A 10,842-nucleotide genomic window follows, 5' to 3' on the forward strand; every position below is an offset into this window, starting at 1 on the left:
CAGCCTTGGCTCATCCCTTCTCCTGGTGCCTCCAGCCATGGTGCCCCTTCCCTGGTGGTGGCAGAGGACAGCCTGGCCTTGGCCATGGCGCCAGCCATTCCATGATACACCCTGTACTGTGTTCTGTCACGCACAAGAGCTGTTTATAATCTACTGTATTACAGCAGTCAAAATATATTTTGCTATTAGGGGAGGAAAAAAAATTGCCTTGGCCTGTTTTTTCTCTGAGGGTCCTGGTTTGGGGGGAGGAGTTACAGGAGGGCACAGGGAATGGTGATGGGGACAGAGTAAGATATGTGGGGTTGCTCTCCTGGGAAGGTGGCTGCTGTGGGGAGACATTGGGAAGTGCCTTGTGGAGGAAGGGAGGGAGGGAAGCCTGAAGCTGCCCATGCCCAGAACTCCAGGGAGTCCCTGGCACAGCCACCTCCTGGATGGGGCTGCAAGTCTCCTCTCGCTTTCCAAGGGCAGGGATGGGATAGGGATGGAGCCAGTCATGCTGTGGCAAACCCAAGCCTGGAGGTACCAGGCAGGATCATAGGATGGTAGTGGGGAGGAGACCTCCTTGGCTGGGTGCAGGGGGAGGAACTTTTACATAAGCCCTTCTTCACGTCCTGGAAAGCAGCAGGAAACATCCAAGGGAAATACCAGGTAAGAAGGGTAGTTGGGGGTTCCTGTAAATACCAGGTGAGCAGGGTAGTTGGGGGTTCCTAAGCTGCCTATCAGCCAGCACATCCCTGCGAGGGGAAAGGACATCCTTGGAGTGTGGGAGAGGAGCACGGAGGAGGAGTCAATAGGTCCTGGAACAGACTTGAATTTCTATCCTCTCCCAGTTCAATGCACATTAAATTGGAGCAGCTGCCAAATATATATCATGTTGGTGACTTCTGCCTTTATTTTGGGCCTGAAAAGGATTTGTCTGCCAAGAACTTAATGTGATTATTTTTCCAGCTGTGTACCGCATGCTCTTAAGTCTTGTCTGTCCTTAAACTGTAACAGCTACAGAACAAGGCCATCAATCTTCCTGTTCTTTCTGGTGGGAATATCAAGTACTGCCAGAGAGCCGTCAGAGGGAAAACAAAACTTCTGTCACAAGTTTTTTGTGAATTTTTGTATTTCCAAGAAGCCACTTATGCAGCAAGACAAGAAACTACCTGCCAAGGTTATTCCTAGATTATACCTACACCCACAAAGATGTATCTGAAGAAAGGTAATTAACCTAATTAGAACCCACAGTACAAGGATACAGCTGATAAGGAGGTCGAAAAGTCTTAATACCATTTATAAAGAATTGCATGTCTTTGCAAGGCTGGTGGGGGAGAAAGGCTTCAAAAGAGAACTCATAGGGATTGTGAGACTAATGGAAATATCATATTTATTGTTTTCATTAATACCTTCAAGAATAAAAAGTGATAAGATTATTAATTGGTGACAAATATAATAAAATCTCTGCCCCAGTCCAGATTTATGAAAGCAACAGTTGTGCTTAATGCAGTTTGTAGGTGGAAACCAAGCACCCCTTTGGAGGATGTAGCAAAGCATTGGAGGTTTGGATGCACCAAGTGTCAGGTGTAAGGGGGGTTTTCCCAATAAATAATAGCAAAAAAAACCCCCAACAACCCACCTTAGCCCTGTGGGGTAAGTACAAATATGGGTTTAATTCTGTTACTAGATCATTCATTACTGCAAGTTTTCTTGGCTAAGTATTAAAAGGAAATAAACACCATGCCCACAAATGGAATGCCTGTTCCTGGACCAAAAGCCCGTGGAAGGAAGCTGAGAGGGGCCTTGTGGGCACACTCAGTTGGTGAGGACTGGTCAGGTAGGGCCAGGCTGGAGGCCGTGGGGTTCTACATCCAACTCTCCATCCTTCCAACTTCCCTCTAACAGTGGGATGCTTCCCTGCATTACCTTTTGCAATTATTTAGGCAACTGCTGATGTTGTAGGGTATTCCCAACTCTGCAGAAAGCTGACTCTGGCAATCCACAAGAAGGGAAATGGCTTTATAGAGACAAACTGAAGTTCTTTACAGCATCCCTTGTTGTCTCTGCACCTGACAGCTTAGTACAGTCGTGTGGCTTGTGCTTTGTCTCCTGCAGCTGGAAGGTGACTTGTCCTAGGCTTCACTAACAACCACTAAGTGTGGGATTAGCCTCTGCTCCGGGGTAAGGGAGCAGGCATCTTGTCCCAGGTTCTCAGTCCCATACTTGGATCATTGGTTTCACTTTCTCTTTCACCAGCAGAATAACTGCTCTTGGAATGGTTCTCCCTGCTGCTCTCCAGAGATCCCCAAGCTGAGGGGTACCCCAAGGGTGCTTGACCTTCAGGCCTGTTGTTCCTCCCTGGAGTGTAGTTTTGTTCCAGAGGAGGTTTCCAAAGCCTGACCTGTTCCAGTGCTTCTCTGTCCAGCCCAGAGCACTTACAAACCACCAGAGCCCCAGGAGGCTTCAGGGTGAGTATGTTTCCATCTCCTGCCTTTTTCTATCCAGAATTGCCTCTTCTCTGGGGGTGCATGTTTGTTCTGTGTGCAAAAGAAAACTTTGCTGACCACATAAGATAAATTTATCCTATGTTGCATCACTTTCCTGACCATACCATTTGACACAGACCCAAAGCACTGCCTTCCAGTCCCTGCAAACCTGCTCATGCCCTGGTGCTCCTGTGAAGCCTTTGCTGGGGCTGTTTTGTCCACACTGGTTTCTTCAGCCCCAAGAAATAATGACAAGGAGCTTGTTTAGATGGTCACTCGGCCTTATCCCACTCCTGGGCATGTTTCTTGCTCAGTGGTGAGAGCCACGTGTGTGCCTTGTGCAAAGATCGGCTTTGGCATTATCCTAATTGTTGGAGCAAGTTCAGACACCTGACACCACCCTGTCAGTTTGTTGAGTGCTGGAAGGTAGGGAAAGAAGGGATAAGGAGCCCAGGAAAGACAGAACTGGGAACACAGAGCTAGATCTCTTCTGTAGTCTTATGGCAGGTGGCTGTGTTGCCTGACATGGCTGGATGAATGGACCAGCTGGACTGTTGGAGTGTGGGCAGAGAGATTTGAGGGAAAAGATGTTTTGGGATTAATAAAAGAGTTGCTAAATGAGTGCTTCTTAGAAACGTCCTTCCAGAGGATGCCACACTAGCAGGGCTGCTCTGTGATCCATGATTAAGGAAAGAAGCTTCTCCTGGTTTTAATGGACTTAGCAGGGAGTAGGTTTACACTTCTTTGTACATAAACGTTGCTTAACAGCACTAGGAAGGGAGGAATGTTTTGTTCTTTGTCAGGTGTCAGATATTCAGGCAATAGGGTATTGGCAGGAGACATGAAAAATAGTCTTTGGCCAGCAACAAGCAATGTGAGATTAATCTGCCTAAAAAACATGATCTCATCCATCTTTTTTGTCCCAGGGGAGGGAGCCCTGGCTGTAAGCCAGGCCTCAGGCTGAGCAGGACAGACCAGTGCAGGGCTTAGGCCAGAGTAAGGGAACAGTGGGCTGCTGTGGGGTGGTGGAAGAACAAGCTCCTCCCCTCCATTTCAGAGGTGTCCCTTACCTGTGTGACACTGTGACTGACCAAGAAGCTGAGGATTTTCTTCCTCAGATTTCTCCCTTAGAGTTTCAACCTTTTCTGGTTGGCAGAAGCTCTTTTTCTGAGGGTCACTGGGATCAGAGAGGGAGCTGTGGTACAGTCCCACCTGCTCCTGAGTGCCATCACTCCAGTGTTTCTCTGGGTGTTTCACTGGCTGGGAGAAGGGAGGCCCTCAGACACTGTGTGCTGGTGTTACCCTGATCCTAAAACTCATCAGCTGCCTGGCACAGTTCAGGGTTGGCTGTTCCCATCTGCTTTCAGATGTAGATTGTTTGTGTTGTACTCTAAATCATGTAGAAGGAAAGGTAAAAGCAGTGTGAAAAGCTGCTATCTGAGCTTCCCTCTCCCTGGCTGCCAAACATGTGTCCTTTTAGGAGGGAACTAAGAGTATCTGCACATCTTCCATGTTTTTACAAGAGTGTGTAGTGACAGGACAAGGAGAAATGGCTTCAAACTGAAAGAGAGTAGATTTAGATTTGATATTAGGGAGAAATTCTGCCCTGGGAAGGTGGTGAGGCCCTGGCACAGGTTGCCCAGAGAAGCTGTGGCAACTGGAAGTGTTCAAGGCCAGGTTGGATGAGGCTCTGAGCAACCTGGTCCAGTGGCAGATGTCCCTGCCCATGGCAGGGGGTTGGAACAAGATAATCTTTAAGGTCCCTTTCAACCCAAACCGTGATTCTATGAAGATTAGAAAACTGAACAAAATCAGTGCATTAAGCCTAGGGTAAGGAGATAATTTCTTAGGATCAGGCAGCATTCAGACTTGGCCAGCTGTCCAACAGATTCTTTGAAGTAAAGTAGTTCTTCTGTAACATGTTTGTCAACCAACCAATGTGCCATCATTTCCTATTTCCCCACAATTTTCCCTCTTTACTCTCTGTACCCTTTTCTCTACCTCAAACTTTTCTTTTTTTGCCAGTTTCCCCTTACTTCATTTGTGTCTTTCCTCTCTCTCCACATTTCTTCTCCATAAAATCAAAACATATCCAGGCTGGGGTAATTTTGGCCTCTTAGGGGTAAAGCTGCAGTGTCTCTTGGTAGCATACAACCAACAGAGTCAAGCACTCACTTCCAGCATCCTCAGGGAGGGTGAGCCACCCTAGTCCTGTCTCAAAGGGTTTGTAAGGGCTGTGCAGATCCCTGATACACACATATCCCAAAATAGCTAGGGAAAGGGGAGAAATCCTCTGAGTTGGATCAAAGCAATCACAGCAGTCCCTTTTCCCACCCTCTTGCCCAATGCCTGCCTGACATGGGAGACCTGGCTGATCTGCAGGAAGAAACTAAACAGTTCAGGGAGAGGTTGGGTCATGTTGGAGCAGAATCAGTGTTGGCTCCAGCCAGGAAAAACTGCAAACTGTTTGCAGCAGCCTCAACAAGTGGCTTCAGTACTTTCACAGCAGTGACTGGTGAGTGCCCCAGAGGGACCAGGGGGAGCAGCCACTCCCTCAGCTTGTTGGACCAGCAAAAGCTTGCACTGACTCTCAGCTGCAGTGAGATTTGGTACAATCTGCAATTTGCACGTTCCTCACAGCTCTGCTCTTCTGCTTGACACGTTTATTTTGATACTTGGGTCCCTCACAGTAACTCCAAAGCGGTGCCATGGGTTTGTATTGAGGTTCAGTGCAGCGAGGATCGTGCCATCCTGCTGCAAACCAGTGTCTTTTTTGCAGCTGTCATGGCTGTAACAGAATCCCTGCATTTAGCTTGGTTCATTTTAACTGGAATGTGTAGGCATTGGTGCTCCAAAAGAGCATTCAATTCCCTCCTGTACAGATATGAGACTGAGACACATAAGGTTTCAAACTCAGTCTTTTTCTGTGTTCAGGTGATTATATTTTGCAAGACTTTTGTTAGTTCACTGTGATATGTTAAGTAAAACAAAGCATACATGCAAGCACAAAATGCAGGAATATACAGTGTGTGCAGTAACAAAATACATCAACCACAGGTTTCAATCATAGAGTTAATAATGTCTGAATTTTCAATATGCACTTGAATTTGATTTTCATCTTTGCTAGAAGTAATATATTTTCTCAACTGACAGCCAATGTTTGTGTTGAGTGAGAGAACAAAAATCCCTGGATAAGTAAGACCTTGTAGTTTTCACTTCTCTTTCAAGTTACAATTTGTATTGCAAACTTCGTACATTTCCACTATATATCAATATATATTTGGGTTTGCCTTGGCTACTAAAGGAGTTTTTCCTCAGCTCTTATCCCTTCTTTCCCTCTGTTTTAGCTCCTCCCTGATGATGAAAAGGTACCGGATGAAATCCTACAGGACATCAAGGAGTTGATATATGTAAGGCTTGGGTGGGTTGGACCTATTATCAAGCTGTATCTGCTCAGGAAATTACTCTGTGTTACCTGAGCCCCAGTGAGCATCTAAGTCCATCACAAGTGTGAACAAAACCACAGCAGCTCAAATCTTTTGTGCTGAAGCTCAAGTCTACAGATGAGAAGTTATGACTGACCAGTGCCATAGTTCAGTGCATTAACCTCAGTAAAATACTTGAGCACTATCTGACCAACAGCTCTGGTGACTGATAAATTATATTAATCCATAGAAATGCTCAGAATTGACACCAATAAGTTTTCAGTTTATTTGCTAGCTACTCACTGTGACATATTTTCGCACATGGACTCCTCACACTTCTCTTACCTGATTTCCATCACCTTTCCGTCGCAGCCAAAGGATGGTCCAACTTTTGGGAGCATGTCAGGCTTGCTGCTCTTCTTTTAGAGACTGAAAGCAGACCCAGAACTGTAGGGAGGCATTGCCTCCACAGCAGCCTTCCCTGGAAGAAATAAACCAAAGGGCATGTGAGCTCATGGGATTCCAATACCAGGATAAGTGGAGGAATGGTAAGGGAATGGAATGGACTGAAATTTGCAGTTCAGTCTTTCTGTCAGGAAAGCAGCAGATAATAAAGGACTGATTGACATAATCTGTGCTGGCCTCTTCCAAAGCTGCAGTCTGACCCCTAGGTATGTGCTGGGAATCAAGAGCAGTCAAGGGCCAAACTCCAAGTAACTTGACTTGCAGTCACAGGTGAAAAGAGTATCTGACATTTAAATGTGGTACAGTGCAAAGAACACACAGTGCAGATATGACACAGGGAAGTCATATGTTATGTTCAAAGGGAGAGTGGGTGGCTTGTGATTATGTGGATAATTTATGGAAAAGAAAATAAAAGTAAAAGGAAAGGGTAGATGTTTAAAATGTAAAATAAAACATCACTTTGAAGATCATTAACCAGATAACGCTGTCTTGGAGGGTAATACTTTTTTTATATCTTATCACTTATGCCAACTTATCTTCATCCAGACATTGAATTATCCTGATAATAAAGAATGTAAATAAATGTTTTCTTTGCTGATATAAACTTATCTCCCATGTAAGATAACAAACAATGTTGAGTAATTCAGAACTAACCTTCTCAACTTTTGCCCCTGCAAGACCTTGACTCATTCCTGATTTCAGAATTATTTCATCTCTGTTTTTTTAATCATTTTATTTCCTTCTTGCAGACTAAAACCGAACTGAACATGGGCTGTCAGGAACTGCTACTCATGTTTGCTAAGCTGCTTCTCCTGCTGTCATCTTATTCTTTCACTCAGGTTTATCCTGTTCTTTTCCCTACATTACCTTATCCATGCTGTATGAGTGTTTCTCATTATAAATAAAGAAGAAATGGGGTCAGAATTGCCCAGACACCAGCATGGCAGAAAGTTAGCAGCAGATGGTCATGGTCTGAGCACAGGGCTGAGCAGCACAGGGTGGATATCTTATCCAAAATTGCTTCAGCCAGTAAAGTCCAGCAAAAGAAATGTTAGCTCATTTTAATACAGACTTTGGGAACTGGGCCACAGGAAAAGTGTTCTCTTGGTCCATCCAATGCAGCATGTTTTGAGTGGCTTGGATTCATTTTTGCATTGTAATGAAATGAATGGCCTTTCAGTAGAAAAAGACAAGGTATCCCTTCTCTTTACAGTGGCTCTTTGGTAAGAAACAGTGAAAATGGAAGAGATTATAAAGAATAGGTAAGAGACAATACTGAGAACATGGTAATTTTGTCCTGTGAGGCAACAGCACTCATTTACCTGAAGTGTTCATTATCTTCTGAGATCTAATTACCTGGTCTGAAGCAACATGTGCCAGAAGTACAAAGGTTTTGATGACAAGGATGAGAGATGGAGAGAGAACAATGACATAGGAGATTGCTTCAGCCAGGAGGTGTAAGAAAGGACTTATAGGAAATTTATAAGGTTTGGTTTGAGGTCTTTGCTCGTATTCAGTCTTCCTTGATCACTGTATAAAGCCTTCACAGAGTACTTCCAGTGTGATAATAAGATGTTTCTTACCGGTCTGGACATCCCAACTTCACTGCACTTCTTCCAATCCAGAGGAGAAGTTAACTGGCTCTACCCCACAGCCAAACAGTAGGAAAGCCAAGCTGTGCACAAAAATCACTGAAATATAAAAAAAAAAAAATTGTCATCCCCATCACATATTTAACATGCTAGCTTTCCTACAGGATGTCACAGAGGCCAGGACCTCACCAGGATTTAAATAAAGTTCAACATTGGCTATCAAGAGCAAGCACTGTTACATTTCAAGCATATTCCCCAACAAACAGGGAATATCCATCAGCATGTGCCAGACAAGTGAATGAACAAGTAATTTACTACCTTGTCCAGGCACATCTGTGATTACTGTATCACCTTCATCTTTGAAGAATGAGATTGTAACTGCAAAGCTGTTTTAAAAAGAATTATATTAAGCCTTTATGCAATGAGGGAGCCAAATATGCCAAGACAAGAAGTCAGGGCTTCAAATTAAGCCCATTTTCTTTCAGCTTGCTTTGTATTCAGTGTTTGCTAAATAGCTCCCTCTTAATTCTAAGTGTAGCCAGTTCCCACGTAGGCTGTTCATCCCTCTTGGCATCCCCCACAGAATCCAGCTTTATTTTTGTTGGCTGAAAGAATTATAATTAAAGGTTGTATTTTCTTCCCCTGCAGGCACAGCTACATTTTTGACAGCCTTGGTGAGAAGTATGGAAGATTGGTTATTAATGGTGCAGAAGCTGAAGTGAGGTCCTGGCATGCACAAAGCTGAGCTGCCTGCATTTTATCACCAGATTCCTTTGTGGCTGGCCCAGGTGGATGCAGCAATGAGCTTTATAGGCTCCAGCCAGTTGCATGAAGCTGAGAGTGATGATAAACCACATTTCCTTTAAGGACAGAGGTGTTAATTGGACCTGGGCTGGCCTTGCACAGAAAACTACACTTGTGAGAAAAGAGAAATGTCCTTTTGTGGAGTCCCTAGCACAGAAAACTGAAAGTGGGATAAACATGATCAACTGAAGTGTTAAAATAATTGGTGACTGCCTTTCATCTGCTTTGATTTGGCAATATCTGTGGAAACAGTTGGTGGCTTCAATATCATTCCTGGAACATCCCCATCTCCCTCAGAACTGCCAACTGCTTTGGAAATCTTGACATTTGAAAAAACCCAAAGTGAGTGATTCATTTACAGTCAGATTTCTGGGGGTATATTCCTCTTCATGGTACTCCATTGTTTTTGGTAAATGTCATCCAGAAATGAATCATTTGCAGAGCACGTGCATAACGTGTCTGTGTAAGATTCCTTGCAAATGCCAGGTCTGCCCACAACTACAGCCTTAGCAAAAAAGCCTGTGTCAGGTTTCCAGTATATGGTGTACTTAGATATGCTGGGTTTGTTTAGCTGGGGAGCAAAAGGTATCTTTGAGACAGGAGATCCCTGGGGCTGATGCACTAGAGGTCACTTTGTTTCTGGATTTGGGTTTTTTTCAGGGTGGTACCTAGAGAATTCTTTCAGATGATTCAGCAGTGGGTTCTGTCCATCAATGATGAGGTTCTTAACAAAGAAATTAAGTGCAAGTCTGCAACTGTTAGGGATAAGGGCACTCTATCTAGTATTCAGTCTGTAATTTCCTTCTGGCTGGAGTGCAGTTATGAGGAATGCTTGTTTCTCTTTTGACACTTTCCTGTTTGAGTTGTGGCTTTTGTCTCCCAGCCAAAGGAGCAGAGGAGAACTCCTAAAAATAGCTGTAATGTCTCCTGTACAGTGCATTAACACAATTTTGTTTCACTTTTAGCAAGCATTTTCTCTGGAATAACACTGATGTTTCCTGTTCAGAGAGCTGTTGTGCCTGCTGGCTCTCTGTGGGTTTACTTCTTTCTCCCAGGGTTCTAGATGGTGTGGTGTGTGATTTCTGGTTTGTTGCTGAATTCTGGACATGAGAACGCACCATGTGGCTGATCAGCAGCACATGATCCTAAATAAGAACCGGGAGAAGGATGGATACATAGTAGGAAAAGATGGGTTTGTAATGAATATGGATATAAAAATGGTAAAAACAGGGCAGGGTTTCATTTCAGGCAGGTGCTGGTTCTGCTCTGTGATAAGGTTCTGCTTCATCCAATATCTGATGGCCTTATTTCAGGTTTCCTTTCATTCTGAATGTCTTGGGCCATTTGAGAGGTACTCATGATAGTTTTCTGCAGGAGCTAAAATTTTTCAGGTCCTGTTAGCATTTGCAGGGTGATGTGTGAATGCAGCTGAGCTCTTCCAGGGCCTGCCAGTCCCCTGGAGTGTGGCAGGAACAGCCACACAATGTTGTGCCTCAGTGTGAGGAACACAATGAAGGTATACCCAAGTGTCTCCATGCAGAATCACACCAAGGTTTGTGTATGGTTATGACTTCTTCCATGCCTAAGCAGTATGGCTTGGCCATTCTGAATTGCATTCCCTCATACTTGTTTTGCCTGTAAGCTTGCATTATCCAGGGAAAACCCACCTCATTAGCCTTGCTAATAGAATTGACTGTGCACTGTACTTATCCTCACACAATGAAGATCAGCATCTCACCCTTTGCTAGCAAACACTGAATTTTAAAATTAATTAAATTTGCGGAGTTTACATAGATGAGCCATGAAATCCTTTGTAGATCTTTTAACAATGCCCTTCTTTGAAACCATAAACGTGTTTTGTAGAGTCAGTCAATCCCACTGGACACCTCAGCTCTCTAAATCTTTCCTTTGGGTATCCTGCCAGCAGCTCCTTAGATTTCAGGTTTTAGCATTAACTTTGCTTCTATGTTTCAGAAAAACAGAGATCCGTGCTCAGAATGCAGAGGAAAGATCTGAAGGTCTTGAAGAGAAGCTGGAAGAAGCTCTGCAGAGAATCAAAGAGCTAGAGTGTGAGCTGGAGAAAGATGG

At 44.2% G+C, this 10,842-nt stretch overlaps 1 long non-coding RNA gene across 1 annotated transcript in view; it reads right to left on the reverse strand.

Moving 5' to 3' along the window:
• The window catches only part of LOC135418683 (uncharacterized), a 32,653-nt gene extending 24,580 nt beyond the window's left edge, over positions 1-8,073 (reverse strand). The window contains exons 1-2 of the long non-coding RNA XR_010432622.1: positions 7,942-8,073; positions 6,239-6,374 (exon numbers count right to left, since the gene is read on the reverse strand). This is a non-coding gene — a long non-coding RNA (uncharacterized LOC135418683). The remainder of the gene's footprint in view (positions 1-6,238; positions 6,375-7,941) is intronic.
• Between the last annotated feature and the right edge of the window lie 2,769 nt (positions 8,074-10,842).

Source organism: Pseudopipra pipra, chromosome 9 (assembly GCF_036250125.1).
Source record: "Pseudopipra pipra isolate bDixPip1 chromosome 9, bDixPip1.hap1, whole genome shotgun sequence".
NCBI classification, from domain to species: Eukaryota; Metazoa; Chordata; class Aves; order Passeriformes; family Pipridae; genus Pseudopipra; species Pseudopipra pipra.